We start from the raw sequence: 20,976 nt of genomic DNA, 5'->3' as shown, positions 1-20,976 counted from the left end.
CAGTACTCCTGTATCCCTTGGATAAATTCCTAGCAGTGCTATTGCTGGGTCATAGGGTAGGTCTATTTTTAATTTTCTGAGGAACCTCCACACTGCTTTCCAGAGCGGCTGCACCAATTTGCATTCCCACCAACAGTGCAAGAGGGTTCCCGTTTCTCCACACCCTCTCTAGCATCTACAGTCTCCTGATTTGTTCATTTTGGCCACTCTGACTGGTGTGAGGTGATACCTGAGTGTGGTTTTGATTTGTATTTCCCTGATGAGGAGCGACGCTGAACATCTTTTCATGTGCCTGTTGGCCATCTGGATGTCTTCTTTAAGAGAAGTGTCTATTCATGTTTTCTGCCCATTTCTTCACTGGGTTATTTGTTTTTCGGGTGTGGAGTTTGGTGAGCTCTTTATAGATTTTGGATACTAGCCCTTTGTCCGATATGTCATTTGCAAATATCTTTTCCCATTCCGTTGGTTGCCTTTTAGTTTTGTTGGTTGTTTCCTTTGCTGTGCAGAAGCTTTTTATCTTCATAAGGTCCCAGTAATTCACTTTTGCTTTTAATTCCCTTGCCTTTGGGGATGTGTCGAGGAAGAGATTGCTAAGGCTGAGGTCAGAGAGGTCTTTTCCTGCTTTCTCCTCTAAGGTTTTGATGGTTTCCTGTCTCACATTCAGGTCCTTTATCCATTTTGAGTTTATTTTTGTGAATGGTGTGAGAAAGTGGTCTAGTTTCAACCTTCTGCATCTTGCTGTCCAGTTCTCCCAGCACCATTTGTTAAAGAGACTGTCGGGGCGCCTGGGTGGCGCAGTCGGTTAAGCGTCCGACTTCAGGCAGGTCACGATCTCGCGGTCCGGGAGTTCGAGCCCCGCGTCGGGCTCTGGGCTGGTGGCTCAGAGCCTGGAGCCTGTTTCCGATTCTGTGTGTCCCTCTCTCTCTGCCCCTCCCCCGTTCATGCTCTGTCTCTCTCTGTCCCAAAAATAAATAAACGTTGAAAAAAAAATATAAAAAAATAAAAATAAAAAAAAAAATAAATAAAGAGACTGTCTTTTTTCCATTGGATGTTCTTTCCTGCTTTGTCAAAGATGAGTTGGCCATACGTTTGTGGGTCTAGTTCTGGGGTTTCTATTCTATTCCGTTGGTCTATGTGTCTGTTTTTGTGCCAATACCATGCTGTCATGATGATGACAGCTTTGTAGTAGAGGCTAAAGTCTGGGATTGTGATGCCTCCTGCTTTGGTCTTCTTCTTCAAAATTACTTTGGCTATTCGGGGCCTTTAGTGGTTCCATATGAATTTTAGGATTGCTTGTTCTAGCTTCGAAAGAATGCTGGTGCAATTTTGATTGGGATTGCATTGAATGTGTAGATAGCTTTGGGTAGTATTGACATTTTGACAATATTTATTCTTCCAATCCATGAGCAGGGAATGTCTTTCCATTTCTTTAAATCTTCTTCAATTACCTTCATAAGCTTTCTATAGTTTTCAGCATACAGATCCTTTACAACTTTGGTTAGATTTATTCCTAGGTATTTTATACTTCTTGGTGCAATTGTGAATGGGATCAGTTTCTTTATTTGCCTTTCTGTTGCTTCATTGTTAGTGTATAAGAATGCAACTGATTTCTGTACATTGATTTTGTATCCTGCAACTTTGCTGAATTCATGTATCAGTTCTAGCAGACTTTTGGTGGAGTCTATAGGATTTTCCATGTATAATATCATGTCATCTGCAAAAAGCGAAAGATTGACTTCATCTTTGCCAATTTTGATGTCTTTGATTTCCTTTTGTTGTCTGATTGCTGATGCTAGAACTTCCAGCACTATGTTAAACAACAGCGGTGAGAGCGGGCATCCCTGTCGTGTTCCTGATCTCAGGGAAAAAGCTCTCAGTTTTTCCCCGTTGAGGATGATGTTAGCTGTGGGCTTTTCATAAATGGCTTTGATGATCTTTAAGTATGTTCCTTCTATCCCGACTTTCTCAAGCGTTTTTATTAAGAAAGGGTGCTGGATTTTGTCAAAGGCCTTTTCTGCATCAATTGACAGGATCATATGGTTCTTCTCTTTTTTTTTGTTAATGTGATGTATCATGTTGATTGATTTGCGAATGTTGAACCAGCCCTGCATCCCAGGAATGAATCCCACTTGATCATGATGAATAATTCTTTTTATATGCCGTTGAATTCGATTTGCTAGTATCTTATTGAGAATTTTTGCATCCATATTCATCAGGGATATTGGCCTGTAGTTCTCTTTTTTTACTGGGTCTCTGTCTGGTTTAGGAATCAAAGTAATACTGGCTTCATAGAATGAGTCTCGAAGTTTTCCTTCCCTTTCTATTTCTTGGAATAGCTTGAGAAGGATAAGTATTATCTCTGCTTTAAACGTCTGGTAGAACTCCCCTGGGAAGCCATCTGGTCCTGGACTCTTATTTGTTGGGAGATTTTTGATAACCGATTCAATTTCTTCGCTGGTGATGGGTCTGTTCAAGCTTTCTATTTCCTCCTGATTGAGTTTTGGAAGAGTGTGGGTGTTCAGGAATTTGTCCATTTCTTCCAGGTTGTCCAATTTGTTGGCATATAATTTTTCATAGTATTTCCTGATAATTGTTTGTATCTCTGAGGGATTGGTTGTAATAATTCCATTTTCATTTATGATTTTATCTATTTGGGTCATCTCCCTTTTCTTTTTGAGAAGCCTGGCTAGAGGTTTGTCAAGTTTGTTTATTTTTTCAAAAAACCAACTCTTGGTTTCGTTGATCTGCTCTACAGTTTTTTTTAGATTCTATATTGTTTATTTCTGCTCTGATCTTTATTATTTCTCTTCTTCTCCTGGGTTTAGGCTGCCTTTGCTGTTCTGCTTCTATTTCCTTTAGGTGTGCTGTTAGATTTTGTATTTGGGATTTTTCTTGTTTCTTGAGATAGGCCTGGATTGCAATGTATTTTCCTCTCAGGACTGCCTTCGCTGCGTCCCAAAGCGTTTGGATTGTTGTATTTTCATTTTGGTTTGTTTCCATATATTTTTTAATTTCTTCTCTAATTGCCTGGTTGACCCACTCATTCTTTAGTAGGGTGTTCTTTACCTCCATGCTTTTGGAGGTTTTCCAGACTTTTTTCTGTGGTTGATTTCAAGCTTCATAGCATTGTGGTCTGAAAATATGCATGGTATAATTTCAATTCTTGTAAACTTATGAAGGGCTGTTTTGTGACCCAGTATATGATCTATCTTGGAGAATGTTCCATGTGCACTCGAGAAGAAAGTATATTCTGTTGCTTTGGGATGCAGAGTTCTAAATATATCTGTCAAGTCCATCTGATCCAATGTCTCATTCAGGGCCCTTGTTTCTTTATTGACCGTGTGTCTAGATGATCTATCCATTTCTGTAAGTGGGGTGTTAAAGTCCCCTGCAATTACCACATTCTTATCAATAAGGTTGCTTATGTTTATGAGTAATTGTTTTATATATTTGGGTGCTCCGGTATTCGGCGCATAGACATTTATAATTGTTAGCTCTTCCTGATGGATAGACCCTGTCACTATTATGTAATGTCCTTCTTCATCTCTTGTTACAGCCTTTAATTTAAAGTCTAGTTTGTCTGATATAAGTATGGCTACTCCAGCTTTCTTTTGGCTTCCACTAGCATGATAAATAGTTCTCCATCCCCTCACTCTCAATCTGAAGGTGTCCTCAGATCTAAAATGAGTCTCTTGTAGACAGCAAATAGATGGGTCTTGTTTTTTTATCCATTCTGATACCCTATGTCTTTTGGTTGGCGCATTTAATCCATTTACATTCAGTGTTATTATAGAAAGATATGGGTTTAGAGTCATTGTGATGTCTGTATGTTTTATGCTTGTAGTGATGTCTCTGGTACTTTGTCTCACAGGGTCCCCCTTAGGATCTCTTGGAGGGCTGGTTTAGTGGTGACAAATTCCTTCAGTTTTTGTTTGTTTGGGAAGACCTTTATCTCTTCTTCTATTCTAAATGACAGACTTGCTGGATAAAGGATTCTTGGCTGCATATTTTTTCTGTCTAGCACACTGAAAATCTCGTGCCAATTCTTTCTGGCCTGCCAAGTTTCAAAAGAGAGATCAGTCACGAGTCTTATAGGTCTCCCTTTATATGTGAGGGCACGTTTACCCCTTGCTGCTTTCAGAATTTTCTCTTTATCCTTGTATTTTGCCAGTTTCACTATGATATGTCGTGCAGAAGATCGATTCAAGTTATGTCTGAAGGGAGTTCTCTGTGCCTCTTGAATTTCAATGCCTTTTTCCTTCCCCAGTTCAGGGAAGTTCTCAGCTATAATTTCTTCAAGTACCCCTTCAGCACCTTTCCCTCTCTCTTCCTCCTCTGGGATACCAATTATGCGTATATTATTTCTTTTTAGTGTATCACTTAGTTCTCTAATTTTCCCCTCATACTCCTGGATTTTTTTATCTCTCTTTTTCTCAGCTTCCTCTTTTTCCATAACTTTATCTTCTAGTTCACCTATTCTCTCCTCTGCCTCTTCAATCCGAGCCGTGGTGGTTTCCATTTTGTTTTGCATTTCGTTTAAAGCGTTTTTCAGCCCCTCGTGACTGTTCCTTAGTCCCTTGATCTCTGTAGCAAGAGATTCTCTGCTGTCCTCTATACTGTTTTCAAGCCCAGCGATTAATTTTATGACTATTATTCTAAATTCGCTTTCTGTTATATTATTTAAATCCTTTTTGATCAGCTCATTAGCTGTTGTTATTTCCTGGAGATTCTTCTGAGGGGAATTCTTCCGCTTGGTCATTTTGGATAGTCCCTGGCGTGGTGAGGACCTGCAGGGCACTTCCCCTGTGCTGTGGTGTATAACTGGAGTTGGTGGGCGGGGCCGCAGTCCGACCTCATATCTGCCCCCAGCCCACCGCTGGGGCCACAGTCAGACTGGTGTGTGCCTTCTCTTCCCCTCTCCTAGGGGCGGGATTCACTGTGGGGTGGCGTGGCCTGTCTGGGTTACTTGCAAACCGCCAGGCTTGTGATGCTGGGGATCTGGCGTATTAGCTGGGGTGGGTAGGCAAGGTGCACGGGGGCAGGAGGGGCAGGCTTAGTTCGCTTCTCCTTAGGTGATCCACTTCAGGAGGGGCCCTGTGGCAGCAGGAGGGAGTCAGATCCGCTGCCGGAAGTTTGGCTCCGCAGAAGCACAGAGTTGGGTGTTTGCGAGGAGCGAGCAAGTTCCCTGGCAGGAACTGGTTCTCTTTGGGATTTTGGCTGGGGGATGGGCGGGGGAGATGGCGCTGGCGATCGCCTTTGTTCCCCACCAAACTGAGCTCTGTCGTCCGGGGGCTCAGCAGCTCTCCCTCCCTTTGTCCTCCAGCCTTCCCGCTTTCTGAGCAGAGCTGTTCACTTATGACCTCCCAGACGCTAAGTCGCGCTTGCTGTGGGAACACAGTCCGTCAGGCCCCTCCGCTTTTGCAAGCCAGACTCGGGGGCTCTGCTTGGCCTGCGAGCCACCCCTCCGACCCGGCTCCCTCCCGCCAGTCCGTGGAGCGCATACCGCCTTGCCGCCCTTCCTACCCTCTTCTGTGGGCCTCTGGTCTGCGCTTGGCTCCGGCGACTCCGTTCTGCTAATCCTCTGGTGGTTTTCAGGGTTATTTAGGCAGGTGTAGGTGGAATCTAAGTGATCAGCAGGACGCGCGGTGAGCCCAGCGTCTTCCTACGCCGCCATCTTCCTACACTCCTCGCACTAATATTTTCTGATTTGCTTTTGTCAACATAAAATTCAATTTAGCTTGAATTTCATCAGTGATAAAGGGGAGATTGATATAAGGTAAGATTTTCAATTAGGAAGTAATATTGGGAGCAGGAGTTTAATTTTCAAAATTGGAGCCATAGATACTATTCTAGTTTATTACCAATCTCTGGTGAGTATTTTAAAAATAGTGGTTAAGCATATTTTGAAATATGAAATGGTAAAGAAAATAAATTTTTGGCTTAGGGCATGCCATGTCTGTGGAGTTAAATAATTAATATCTCATTCCTACCAATTTCAGAGATCACTAGCTCTCATTGCTGAACTTTCCAGTTCACTGGCCAAGGGAAACACAGCAGAAAGGCTTTTGTAGATTTTTATCAAACAGTAGAAGCAGAAATGCAGGAGGGAAACAGAAAAGTGCTCACTTTCCAATATTTATCCTCTCTTATTCCATTGGGATAAAGCCTCTTTCTTCCATTTGAGGGATAGTTGGAAGGGAAGAAACACTTCCAAACTTTCTCCAACTTATTTCTTATTCCTTCCTGTTTGGTTTTTTAGAGCTACTGTAACCAACTGAGTGGTTTAAAACAACAGGAGGTTTTTCTCTCACAGTGCTGGAGACCAGAATTCTGAATCCAGGTATTGGTAGGACCATGCTCCCTTCTGACAGCTCTAGGGAAGAATGCTTCCTTGCCTCTTCCTAGCTTCTGGTGGCTGCTGGCACACCTTGGTTTGCAGCTGCTCTAACTCTCCTCTATGCCTCCATCTTTACATGGTGTTCTTCCCTCTGGTGTTTGTCTCTGGGACAAAATTTCCCTCTTCTTACAACGATACTAGTCATTGGATTAGGGCCTACCCTAATGCATCATGACTTCACCTTTATTTAATTATGTCTGCAAAGACACTGTTGCCAAATAAGATCACATTCAAGGGAACGGCGTGGGGGAGGGTTAGGACTGGAAGGTATCTTTTTGGGGAGACACAATTCAACCACGACGCTCCCTCAATGAGGAGATGGTGATTCCAATTACTTAGAATTTGAGCTTCATTGGTGCACATTTAATATTGGGCAGATTCTTTTTGTCTCAACGTTAAGACTTGAAGATATACCATGCTCATTTATGTTCTTCATCCAGGTGTAAGTGACTTCTGTGCATTTGGCTGAGCAGTATTTATATCTGGGAGCCCTACCTATCACAGTGATAGAGGATCACTGTTCTTTGACTCAGTTACAACTTTTCCTGCACCTGTGTGAGCAATTCAGGTTGAGTGTGTACCCTGTAGAATCAGCTGCCTTCAACTCGGAGGGAAGAGAATAGGAAACTTTACCTTACCTTCAAACCTGAATGGCATTCTCTAATACAGTTTACTTGAAGCACCAAATTTCGAGAGATTAAAGCATGCTTGTCTAGTTTGATCATGGTGTACTTCATTTCCCATTAGGTTCTGATCCTGTATATGTACCAGTACTCAATATGTATAACTTACTGAAGCTGGTTTCTATCTTATTTCTGTAGCATCTCTATGCTAAAAACTCTAATATAACAGGCTGGTCTATTTCATGGTATATTTGGTCAGCCTTACCTATGTGGGTTTTAATACTTCTAAAAGGGGGCACCTGGGTGGCTCAGTTGGTTGAGTATCCAGCTCTTGATTTTGGTTCAGGTCATCATCTCATGGTTCATCAGATTGAGCCCTGTGTCAGGTCTGCATTGACAATGTGGAGCCTGCTTGGGATTCTCTCTTTCTCTCTTTACCCCTCCCCACTCACATGTGCATGTGCACGGTCTCTCAAAATAAATAAACATTAAAAATAACTTCTAGGGGCGCCTAGGTGGTGCAGTCGGTTAAGCATCCGACTTCGGCCAGGTCACGATCTCGCGGTTCGTGGGTTCGAGCCCTGCGTCGGGCTCTGGGTTGATGGCTCGGAGCCTGGAGCCTGTTTCCGATTCTGTGTCTCCCTCTCTCTCTGCCCCTCCCCCGTTCATGCTCTGTCTCTCTCTGTCCCCAAAAAAATAAATAAACGTTGAAAAAAAAAATAACTTCTAGGGGTGCTGGGTGGCTCAGTCAGTTGAGCATCTGACTTTGGCTCAGGTCATGATCTCATGGTCTGTGAGTTTGAGCCCCACGTCAGGCTCTGTGCTGACAGCTCAGAGCCTGGAACCTGCTTTGGATTCTGTGTCTTCCTCTCTATCTGCTCCTCCCCCCGTTCATTCTCTGTCTCTCTGTCAAAAAAAAATAAACATTAAAAAAATATAAAAAAAAAAACCTTCAAGATGGCAGAACAGCATGGAAGTTTTTTCTTGTCTCATGTCCATGAACTATAGCCAGACCAACACTAAACCATCCTGCACACCTAGGAAACTGATCTGAGGATTAACACAACAATCTGCACAACCTGCATCACAGAGTTCAGCAGATACGTGGTGTGGAGAGGTGAACTGAGGGAGAGAGAAGCCATGGAGGTCAAGGAGCTGCTTTTGCATGCAGAGAGAGGATGGATACAGTGGGGAGAATATGGGAAAAGCACCCCCCCCCCACCAAAAGCAGCTGGAGAGAAAGTGGAAAAGTATAAACAGCCACAGGGACTGAACTAAAAAGGGAGAAAGGAGAAATGAGAGAGTTTAAATTCCATTAAGACTCTATAAACAGGGGGAGTGCAGAGTCTGAAACTCTGCAGCTCCATACCTGGTGGTGCTCTGGTGAGAAGGGCGAAACCCCAGGAGCAGAGTGAAGCCTGGAGGCCTTTGGGCCACACAGGGAGAGCCGGTTCCCCTGCTGGGAGGGCACCTGGTAGAGGCTGTGTGAGTCCCCCAAAGGCAAAGGCTGCAGTGGACCTGGGAGAACAACTGCATTCACTGGTGCTGGAACAAGGTCCCTGGGGGTGAAGCCTGGTGCCAGATGCGTTGTGATTTGCCATAATCCCTGAAACGCTGCTGTTACATGATCACGTGAACTTTTTCTGGGGTGGGCTAGCACCCAGCCACAGTCTCAGTAGCATGGTCCTGTGAACATTCCTGGGTGCAGCCAGCACCAGGCCATTGCTCAGTGAGACCCTCCCACAGAGGGGCAGAACGGGTCAAATTTGCAGTCCCTCAGAAATAAGAGGTTGGGAAAAAGAGCCACATCTGAGATAAAACTCAGAAGGGAAGTTCTGCCTGGGGCTTGGTCACAGCGTAAAAGCAGGGGATGGATGGAAGCCAAAGACAAAGGACAGGTACACGATTGCTGATCAGAGGAGTTCTGACACTAGAGACTGGGTAGCTGGGTGATGCCATTTTCACTGCTCCCGCACATGTGCACGCACACACACACCTACAAGCGCCACAACAATCCACCCCAGTAAGCTAAGTAGCACCACCTAGTGGAGAACAGAGTTATTACACTAAGCCCCGCCCAATTGGGCCAACCTCACTCTTCAGGAATACAAGTCTCTCTGCCTGCTTAGTTTATAGATTATACAGTGCTTCATAGTTTTACTTCTAGGGAAAACAAATTAATTACAGTCATATTTCAGTCTGTTTGCTGGCCCATCTATTCAATTTTCTTTCTTTTTTCTTTTTTCTTTTTCATTTCTTTCTTTTTTTTGAATAAAGAAAGATTAAAAATTCATTTTTATTTTCAATTTTTATTAAAAATATTTTCCTTTAATTTTTTCTACTATATTTTATATGTTTGTGTAAATTTTTTCAATTCTATTTTACTTCCATCATTTCATTTTATTCTACTTCAGTGTATTCATTTTTTCAAATTTTCAAACGATTTCCTTTTTTTCTTTCCCCTTTTTTCTCTAATCTATCAAGCCCCTTTCAACACACACACCAAAACACACCTAGGATCTAGGATCATTTATTCGATTTGTGTATGTGTGTGTTTCATTTTTTAATTTTAATATTGTTTTTAATTTTAATTTTTTTACCTCATTAATTCCTTTTCTCCCTTCAAAATGATGAAACTAAGGAACTTACCCCAAAAGAAAGAGCAGGAAGAAATGACAGCCAGGGACTTAACCAAGATGTCTGAACCAGAATTTAGAATTCACGATAATAAGAATACTAGCTGGAGTTGAAAATAGATTAGAATCCTTTTCTGCAGAGATAAAAGAAGTAAAAGCTAGTCAGGATGAAATTTAAAAAATGGTATAACTGTGCTGCAATCTCCAATGGATGCCACCGTGGCAAGGTTGGATGAGGCAGAACAGAGAAAAAAGATACAGAGAACAAACTTATGGAGATTAATGAAGCAGAAAAAAATAGGGAGATTAAGGCAAAAGAGCATGACTTAGAATTAGAGAAATCAGTGACTCATAAAAAAGGAACAACATCAGAAGCATAGGGGTCCCAGAAGAGGAAGAGAGAAAAATAGGGGTAGAAGGGTTATGTGAGCAAATCATAGTGGAAAATTTTCCTAACTTGGAGAAACACACAGACATCCAAATCCAGGAAGCACAGAGGACTCCCATTAGATTCAACAAAAACTGACCATCAACAAGGCATATCATAGTCAAACTCACAAAATACTCAGGAAAGGAAAGAATCATGATGGCAGAAAGGGGGAAAAAAAGTCCCTAACGTACAAGGGAAGACAGATCATGTTCGTAGTAGACCTATCCACAGAAACTTGGCAGGCCTGATAGGAGTGGCAGGATATATTCAATGGGCTGAATCAAAAAAACATACAGCCAAGAATTCTTTATCCAGCAAGGCTGTCATTCAAAATAGAAGGAGAGATAAAAAGTTTCCCAGAAAAACAAAAATTAAAGGAATTTGTGACCACTAAACCAGCCCTGCAAGAAATTTTAAGAGGGACTCTCTGAGGTGAGAAAAGATGAAAAAATAAATAAATAAATAAATAAATAAATAAATAAATAAATAAAGACCCAAAGCAACAGAGACTAGAAAGGACCAGAGAACACTAACAGAAATTCCAACTCTACAAGCAACATAATGACAATAAATTCATATCTTTCAGTACTCACTCTAAAGGTCAATGAATAGCCAAAGCTATTGTGAATAGAGTGAATGGATATGGATAGAGTGAATTAGTCAACCATGGTAAGATCTTGAGGAAGACCACTGCAGACTGAGAGAACACGTGCAAATGGCTGCAAGTGGAAACATAGATGCCTTATATGAAGGGTGGAGTGACCTGAGAGGCATGAAACAAGGAGAAACGGTTAAAAATGAGACCAGAGAAGTCTGGACTCCAGGGTCTGGAGTACATAAGGCCTCTTACAACCTGACAGATTTTGTACTCCATTCTAATTGTGATGAAAAGATCCTGGAAGAGTTTGAATGAAGAGGCGACATTCTGTGATTGGGGTTTTGAAGGCTTACCCTGGCACAGTCTGGAGAAGAGAATGTAGGGGGGTAAGTGCAGAGACAGGAAACCAAGTAGGTGACCACTGCAATAGTCTACATAGAAAGATGATGGTGAGAAGTCAGATTCAGAAGATACTCTTTTTTTCTTTTCTTTTCTTTTCTTTTCTTTTCTTTTCTTTTCTTTTCTCTTCTCTTCTCTTCTCTTCTCTTCTCTTCTCTTCTTTTCTTTTCTTTTCCTTTCTTTTATTATTTTTAGAAAGAGAGAGAATGAGTGAGGAGAGGGAAAGAGAATCTCAAGCAGGCTCTATGCTCAGGCTCTCTGCTAAGATCATGATCTGAGCTGAAATCAAGAATTGGACCCTGAACTGATTGAGTCACCCAGGTGCCCCCAGAAGACATATATTTTTAATTTTTTTTATTTACTTTTGAGAGAGAGAGATAGAGAGCAAGCAGGGAAGAAGCAGAGAGAGAGGGAGACAGAGGATCCCAAGCAGGCTCAAAATCACAAACTGTGAGATCGTGACCTGAACTGAAACCAAGAGTTGGATGCTTAACCGACTGAGTCACCCAGGCGTCACCCCCAGAAGATATTTTAAACATAAAGTAACAACAGACTTGCTAGTGATCAGATGTGGTATGGGAGATGGAGACCAGTCTCTGTTGACTCCAAGTACTGAGCCTACTACTAAGTAAAAATCTTAGCTAATTGTACTGGGTTGAATAGTGTCCCCATGGTCCCCACCTTCATGCCTACCAGGAACATCAGAATGTGACCTTACTCAGAAAGAGGGTCTTTACAGATGCAATCAAGTTACAATGTGGTCATGGTGGATTAGGATGAGCCCTAGTCCAATGACTTCTGGAAGAGGGACTTCGGACACAGAGATGCACACGCAGGGGAAGAATGCCACATGGAGATGGAGGTAGGGATTGGAGAGATGGAATGGTAAGTCAAGAAACAGCAAGGGTTGCTGCCACCAGCAGAAGCCAGGAAGAGGCAAGGAAAGATTCTTGCCTACAGCCTCCAGAGAATTCGTGGCCCTGACAACACCTTCATTTCAGATTTCCAGCCTCCAGAACTGAGAGAGAATAAATTTCTGCTGTTTTAAGCCATACAGGTCGTGGTAATTTGTGAAGGCAGCCCTAGAAAACCAATATACCAATTAAGGTGAATATTGATAGTTTGCTTTAATTTGCTTTCTTTGAGCGCTAAGAACATATTCCCTTAAGTCTGCTGAGCAGCAGTTCCTCTCTCTTTTCTTTTTGTACTTTTAGCCTTCTTATCGATTGGTGTCTTTGTGTTTTCTTATTGATTTGTATGAGTTTTTTTTTTTTTTTAATAAGAACTGTTTTAACTCAAGATTACATTTCCTGCAAGGAAGTAAGGTACAATTGGTATAGTAGTCTCTTGGAAACTTTCAGACATTCTCTTCTTTATTTAAGCATGGATTTTCAAAAGAGAAGACACGGATATTTTGAAAAGAATTTTTAAAGAAAATTTCTCCAAAACCAGAATTGCTCATTTTAGCTGCATGTTTTTATAATATCGGATGTGTGATTTCAAAGGCATTGCCTTCAGTAAAACTAAAAAAAAAAAAAAAAAAAAAAAAAAAAAAAATTACTGTGGAGTGTGTATTCTTTCACTGTACCTGCATACTAATCTGACCTTTTCATAGAAAAAGCCAGGTTTTTTTTGGGTTTCCATCCTATATATACACAGGAGTCAGAGGAGAAGAGGGGACTTCAAAATTATTGTCTTAGTATAAGAACTGAATTTAAACTGATAGAATTTTCGGAATGAATTCTCAAGTTAATAAACTAAATACAAATTTTTAAATGTATAGTACATAGTATGGATGTTGAAGCTATGTAATTTCTTTCAAAAGTTGGTATATTGTTTTAAGTGTAAAGATTATGTTTATAGTTTTCTGACTACCTGTGTTAAGCTAGAACTGATTCCAACTACTTATTCATTCATTGAATTAAACTGTAAAACAATTTTTTTCTTTAAAAAAATTTTTTAACACTTATTTATTTTTGAGAGACAGAGCTTGAGCAGGGGGGAAGAGAGAGTGACACAGAATCTGAAGCAGGCTCCAGGCTCTGAGCTGTCAGCACAGAGCCTAGCATGGGGCTCGAACTCACAAACCATGAAGTCATGACCTTAGCTAAAATCAGATGCTTAACCAACTGAGCCACCTAGGTGCCCCTAAAACAAGTTTTTTTTTTTGAGAGAGAGGGAGAGAGTGCACACGCATGTGAGCAGGAGGAAGGGCAGAGGGAGAGGAAGAAAGAGAATCTTAAGCAGACTCCATGACCAGCACAGAGCCTGACTTGGGGCTGGATCTCATGACCGCAAGATCATGACCTGAGCTGAAATCAAGAGTCAGAGGCTTAACCGACGGAGCCACCCAGGTGCCCCTGAGTTTAACTTTTAAAAACATTTTCAGGGGCGCCTTGGGTGGCGCAGTCAGTTAAGCGTCCGACTTCAGCCAGGTCACGATCTCGCGGTCCGTGAGTTCGAGCCCCGCGTCAGGCTCTGGGCTGATGGCTCAGAGCCTGGAGCCTGTTTCCGATTCTGTGTCTCCCTCTCTCTCTGCCCCTCCCCCATTCATGCTCTGTCTCTCTCTGTCCCAAACAATAAAATAAATAAACGTTGAAAAACAATTAAAAAAAAATAAAAACATTTTCATAAGTATCTTTGAGTCATTTCTGCATGTATATGCTGTCTTCCTAAATTCAGTAAATGAAACCCAAAGTCACAGGTCATACTTGCCTATTTCTTTTGTATACGAAAAACTCAATTTACAGATGGCTTATAAATGGCTTAGAATTTAGAGTGGTGCAAATGTTTCCTCGTAAAATAAAACCATTGAAAACAATATTACCCCAAACTTAAAGGTAATTCAAAAATATTACTAAGGGTGTTTCCACTATCATACTAAAGTACTGTCTAATCAGTAGGCATGCTTAAAGGCATTGAGAGATTGCAACTTTTGTTTGACTTAGTCAATAGCTTGGTGTTAGTTGAGCCCAGACTATACAAAGGTAGATGTTTGACAAAGATTGTTAAATTGCAAATTATTTTTCTGCTAGAGAAGCAAACAATGTTTTTCTAGGAGGAAAGAAAGCCCCAACTTTCTAGTTTATTGCCAGGAAGGAAATTAATCATTGTCTTAGTCTGTTTGCACTGCTGTAACAAAATATCACAGACTCGGTGGTTTATAAATGACAGAATTTATTTCTTACAGTTTAGAAGCCAAAAGTCAGAGATCAAGGTGCCAGCATAGTTGGATGAGGACTCCCCCTTCCAGGTCACATGTCAGAAGGGACCAAGGATTTTTCTGGAGCCTCTTTCACAAAACAGTAATCCTCTACATAAGAAATCTACCTCTTGATTTAAGCACCTCCCAAAGATTAGGATTTCAACATATGAATTTGGGAGGCACAAAAACATTCGGATCATAGCAATCACTATTTTAAAGCTAACTTAGCAACCCTTTTTCAGTGTTCTTTCTTCCACTTTCTGTGTATACTGGTCTCTCCTTTTCTCTTTGGAACTAGCTTCATCATTCTGCTTGTTCCCTAATTAAGCAGTTAAATGTCTTTGACATATGCTCTGTTCATAAACCTTGTTTTTAACTCTTTGAAATTCATACTTTTACCTAATGAGAACTTAGAAATAATATACATTGTGGTTAAGCCCTAACCACATCCTACATAATTAGCCTCTGAGGGTACCTGGTATAATATACAATTAACTTTTAGAAAATCAGACTGTTATAATGAAAGCAATTTTAAAATAATGTCAAGGAATTTTATTTTAATTGACTTTTTGATGACAAGTAGGTTTGGTTAGAGGATGAGAAGAAAGCAGGTAGCAAAGGGGAGGCATTTATAGTTATTTATTCCGATAGGATGTTTGACACGTGCTCAGTAGTTTTAGACCTTTCATTCTATTGGTTCTTTATTATCCATACGGATCTCAGAGTTACTGATGTTTGTTTCTTGATGTGGGTGAATTCCAGCACCACTCTTAACATTTTTCAGTTACAATGTCCTTGGTTACAAATATTATCTCTATATTAAGAGGCAGCTACTCTTATTAACATGCCTGCCTTACAAATAGGACACCAAGGTATGAAAAGTTAAATAACTCACTCACAGCCAGCAAACTAGTAGTTGAGAAGCAGAGATTTGAACTCAAGCAGGTTGAAGTCAGAATTCACCTAATCTCGCTCAAGCAGAACTCTCAATTCTGCTTTTGCAAGTAGAACTTACTCAACCTTGGCTGCCAGGAGGGAAAATTGAGGTCCAGGAAGGTTTGAGCAAGTTGCCCAAGGTTAACTAGATAATTGATAGTGATTGGGATTATTTTATTAGTCCATAATAAAAAAGAGAAGGAAAAGAGAAAGGCTAAGATATAGAGAGGGAGTAAGACGTGATAATTGAGCGAAAGCTTCAAAAGAGGAATTTGAGAGGGCTTTGTTAACAAAGGTGAGTTCACCTATTGAAAAGTTGCCTCAGGTAGAATTGTCTCAACTGTGCATAAATAAAGGCAGAGAAGATTGACTAGAGCTGAGGGGGAAAACTGAAGGGAAAGAATAAGATTGTGAAAGTCCCTTTCTGTAAGAGTTCTCTGTGGTGGGTGGATATTGCATGACAATATTAACCCGGCACAACCGAGTTATTGTCCAGAGAAGGTGTAGAACAAAGACTACAGAAAACCCAGCAGTGTGTTATAAAGTTTGAAAAATTGGTCTTCACATCTTTGGGTGTGTCTACACAGTCATTTGTATCTTTCCACAGCTGTATTGGTATATTAAAGCTCATGTTCTACCAGGCTCATGTGCACCATATCTACACCCCAGGGACTTGAAGGTTCTACGTAACTATTTTATATAAATGCTGACAATTAAAATAACTTGATAGAGTGTTTATAGCCATTCAGAAAAAAAAAAAAGCACATGTTTTCATGAATATGGTTACTGATGATAAAACTCTAACTTTGTAATAAACTAGTTACCAGTGCAAATTGGTACCTAGAAAAGTGCAGAGATTTCCAACTCAAGAAAAAGACTGGTTTTCACAGTCACAATTTGTTTACATCTACTTGTCCTGGTTGGTGCATTAAAATATAGTAGCTTGTTGAATGTCCTCATTCTCAGGAAAAGCATGCTAGAGAATTTAGGAATGAATTGTCATGATATTTTTCATTTTTTTCTCAAAATGTAAAAAAAAATACTTGCGTCTTTGTGTATTTGTGTGTAACAGAATGAGAGAGAGCACGAATGTGGCAATACGTTGGATGTCCAATTGTTGGCTCTAGGTGCTAGCCTTCAACTTTAATGTAAGCTTCAATGTTTTGATACAAACCAAAGAATTAAAAAATAACATACTGAGTAGAAAATACTTCAGGTCCTGTTGAATCACTACCGTTGTACACTTGAAACTAACGTAACATCGTGTGTCAACTATTTTGAAACAAAAAAAAAGAAAAAAAAAGAAAATACTTCAGATTCTGGCTAATGCTGCCTATCTAGAATTGTAGTCCTGAACAATATTATTGTTAAATTAATAATTATTCCGGGGCGCCTGGGTGGCTCAGTCGGTTAAGCGGCCGACTTCGGCTCAGGTCATGATCTCGCGGTCCGTGAGTTGGAGCCCCGCGTCGGGCTCTGTGCTGACCGCTCAGAGCCTGGAGCCTGTTTCGGATTCTGTGTCTCCCTCTCTCTGACCCTCCCCTGTTCATGCTCTGTCTCTCCCTGTCTCAAAAATAAATTAAAAAAAGTTAAAAATTTTTAAATTAATAATTATTCCATAATTTGTCTTATTTTTAAACATTTTCTCATTTTGGAATATTCTTTATGGTTTTGATAATAATTTTTAAAAGTATTTATTTTGAGAGAGAGAGAGCAAGCAGGGGAGGGGCACAGAGAAAAGAAGAGAGAGAGAGAATCCCAAGCATGTTCTGGCTGTCGGCATAGAGCCTAACACGGGGCTCAATCTCATGAACCGCGAGATCATGATCTGAGTCAAAATCAAGAGTTAGACGCTTAACCAACTGATCCACCCAAGCACCCTGATAATAGTAATTTTTAATTTAACATTTATATGTTAGGAATTTTACATTTATTATCACTAATTCTCACAACAATCCTGGAAGGTAAATGCTATTGTCTCCATTTTTCAGATAAAATAAAGAGGCTCAAACACATTAAGTTTTTTGCCCTAGGTCACATGCAACTATAAATGTTGGGGCTTTGATTTGTGCTAGTGTGTCAGATTCCAAACTCTGTGCTTTTTACATTATATCACTTGCTTCTCATGCAAAGAGATTCATTTTAGGTGGGTAAGCAGTGATACTTTGGAAGAGAGCCTTTTCTGCTGTGAAATTATATAAAACTTCTGAACAAGAGAGTCTCCATTTGAAGTTTCATTTTCTTTTCTAACTAACGAACTCTTGAATTGGGTGAAAAGACCTTTTGAACTGGGTCAGAAATGCTAATTGTTTTACAAGCAGTTGCTTGTAAAATCGACAGGACCACTGGCATCCAGACCATAAAACTGTCAGTGGGGACCTGTTGAAGACAGAGTAGTTAACTAATGCGTACACCAATAAACCGTAACACCAATAAGTTTGTCGATCAAAGTGTAAAAACAAAGGTGGCTCATCATGTTAGTAACCAGTTGGCAATGTTTTTCCTTTTCCTCCTTTTCTAAGTTGAGCATTTGCTCCCCCTCTTCCTCTCTCTATAAAAATCCCTTGCTTTCCTTGTACAGGCCAGAAACTTCCTGATTGCTGCCAGAATCTGTGCTCCCCAATTTGCAATTTTGAGACCTCTGCAATAAAGGCCTTTGTTTCTTTCTCAGTTCACCTCCTTTTCTCAGTTGACAATGCCAATTAAAACCGATTAAAACCAACACTCCGGCCAAATAAGCAGAATAAACTAGTTCTGCTGCTTTCACCTAAAAGCAAAGCTTTCAAAGTCTGAATGCCTCTCTAAAAATCTAATGCAGGTTCATTACGTTATTTAATTGACTAATCATAAGTAAGAGGTACACTATCAATTGCATGCTTGATAGTACTATTTCAAAACTTATTGGCATTTAGCTGTTCCTTCAAGTTCCTGCAATTCCCTTCTTTAAAACATTGTATTCTTATCATTAAGTGGCACTTTTTCCCATGAGGCAAAACATCAGTCATTCACTCAACAAATATTTTCTGAGCACTTCTTATGCTCTTAGCATACCATGTATGCATTTTACTGAAAATTCTATTTCAATCTAAACCATACTTTGCTTCTGTTACAGATAGTAATATTTCACACTTTTTCCTAATGATTTTAAAGTTTTCTGGCATTAGCAAAACTCTTATAGGACAGTTATTTGCTGGACTATTTTTTAATATCACCATCTAATTATAAACTATAAACTAAGCAAGTAAAAATGTTCATGTCTACAATTCAAAAAAATTCACACTTGAAGTTCTTGATAAAGCCCCCAGAATATTTTAAAATAAGGGATCTTCTTTTTAACACTTTAAAAAAAATTTTTTTAATGTTTATTTATTTTTGAGAGGCAGAGAAAGAGAGCATGAGCATGGGAGGGGCAGAGAGAGATTGTGTCTCCCAATCCAAAGCAGGCTCCAGGCTCTAAGCTATCATCACAGAGCCCGACATGGGGCTCAAACTCATGAACTGCGAGATGATGACCTGAGCTGAAGTCAGACACTTAACCGACTGAGCCACCCAGGCACCCCTAAAATTTTTTTAATGTTTATTTATTTTGAGAGAGAGAGAGAGAGAAAGAAAGAGAGAGAGAGAGAGAAGACCAGAGAGAGAGAGAGAGAGAGAGAGGGAGAGAGAGAATTCCAAGCAAGCGCCACATTTAGCATGGAGCCCAATGTGGGGCTCCATTTCATGACCATAAGATCATGATCTGAGCTGAAATCAAGATTTGGATGCTAACCCATTGAGCCACCCAGGGACCCCTAAAAAGGGATCTTCTTGACTTTGGGAAGATTTCAAAATGAGAGGATAAATCAGATGAGCCCTTGAAATCACTTCTAACCTGTGTGCTTAGGTGACTAATGATTAGTGTAGAGATCATTGCCTACTTTTTGGGTTCTTAAAGAAAAAGGGTATTTCCTTGAAATCTTGTAGTAAAGCTTGGGTGAATGACTATTTTTAAAGAACTTGTCTGTAATGGATAATTTCCCCAAGTTCTGCTTAATGAAATGAAAGGCTGCCAAGATTCTCTTTAACAATAGTCCCAGGGATTGTCGAGCTTATTTCTCTGCAGATTTTCGTTTCTTTAATCACACAGACTCAATGACTGAATATACTTCAACTTGTGTTTGCATATCCTATGTATTTTTTCCCTTTAGGGCTTGAATTATAAACTCTGCTTTAGAAGTAATGAGAGCCATTGTCTCTCCTTCCTTCTGTAGGGGTAGAAAAGTTTTCTTTTATTCCCTTTTAGGTTCTTCTGGATGATATATAATTAAATTGATTTAAGACAGATTAACAGGAGAAATAGATAAACATTTTAAATAACATGTGTATCTTCTATATACAGGGAGATACCCAAGAAAACTGAGTAACCCCTTAAAATGGTCAAAGCCATCACCTTAAATACCATCTTCAGCTAAAGACAAAGAAGATATTAGGATTGGGAAGCCAGTTATGGGAAGTTACCAAGAAAACACAGTAGATAAAAGTAAGGTTGTTATATAGATTTAAGTTGTTGCTTCTCCATTGACAAGTTTGAGATTGAGTCATTCCTCTTTTCCTGGTACAACTCTTACAAATGGAGATTTCCTTTATAAATATAAGTGTCTCAGACAAAAAAAAGTAACTTCTACTCAGATTTCTGACCTTCAGTGTCTGCAGTTTCTTAAAATTAATTGGCTCGCACTCACTTACAAACCCAAGGCATTTCTAGACTGACCAGTTAACAGCGCAGGGACGAAACCCCACCCAATACACCAATAACAGGCAAAGTGGGCCATTGAAGCTGACTGGACTGAAGGCATAAGAAGTTCATTTACAACAGTAGAACACATGGAATCCACATAGCAGACACCCCTGAAGTGTCTGGTGAACAGAGAACATTGTACTATAGGGCACCATAGGGCCTCTTCATAAGGCTGCTACTTTGAAGATCAAGAGAGATAGCTGACTTTCTTAATACATAGAAACAAACACAGAATGTTAGATAAAATGAGGAAACAGAGGAATATGTCCCAAATGAAAGAACAGGACAAAACCACAACAAAAGAGCTAGATAAAATGGAGATAAGCAATATGCCTGATAAATAATTCAAAGTAATGATCATAAAGATACTTACTGGATTTGAGAAAAAGGTGGAAGATTTCAGTGACACCTTCAACAAAGAGATAGAGCAAATCAGAGATGATGAACTCAATAACTGAAAGTAAAAATACACTGGAGGCAATTAGTAGCAGATTAAAGGAAGCAGAAGAATGGATCAGTCACTTGTAAAACAGAGTAAGGGAAAGCAACCAAGCTTAATGGCAAACAGAAAAAAATAATAAAAAAGGAAGTTGGGTTAAGGGAACTCAGCAACATCATCAAGCATAATATTTGCATTATAAGAATACCAAAAAAAGAAGAGAAAAAGGGCAAAAAATTTATTGAAGAAATAATAGCTGAAAATGTCCCTAATCTGGGGAAGAAAACAGAAATCCAGATGCAGGATACACAGAGTGCCCCCAACAAAATCAACCCAAGGAGGTTCACATCAAGACACATAATCATTAAAACGGCCAAAAGTAGTGCTAAAGACAGAGTTTTTAAAGCAGCAAGAGAAAAGAAAATAGTTACTTACAAGGGAAACCCCAGAAGGCCATCAGCTGATTTTTCAACAGAAACTTTGCAAACCAGAAAGAAGTGGGATGGTATATTTAAAGTGCTGAAAGGAAAAAGCTT

General features: G+C 40.1%; 1 long non-coding RNA gene across 1 annotated transcript in view; it reads right to left on the bottom strand.

The window, feature by feature from the left end:
• LOC147579222 (uncharacterized) overlaps window positions 1-20,615 on the bottom strand; it is a 31,914-nt gene extending 11,299 nt beyond the window's left edge. The window contains exon 1 of the long non-coding RNA XR_015253144.1: window positions 20,375-20,615. This is a non-coding gene — a long non-coding RNA (uncharacterized LOC147579222). The remainder of the gene's footprint in view (window positions 1-20,374) is intronic.
• Window positions 20,616-20,976: the final 361 nt, after the last annotated feature.

The sequence above is a fragment of the Puma concolor genome, chromosome B4, assembly GCF_028749965.1.
Source record: "Puma concolor isolate L17-30 chromosome B4, mPumCon1.1.hap2, whole genome shotgun sequence".
NCBI classification, from domain to species: Eukaryota; Metazoa; Chordata; class Mammalia; order Carnivora; family Felidae; genus Puma; species Puma concolor.
Note: the sequence above shows the minus strand (reverse complement) of the source record. Positions and strands in the feature narration are given on the sequence as shown.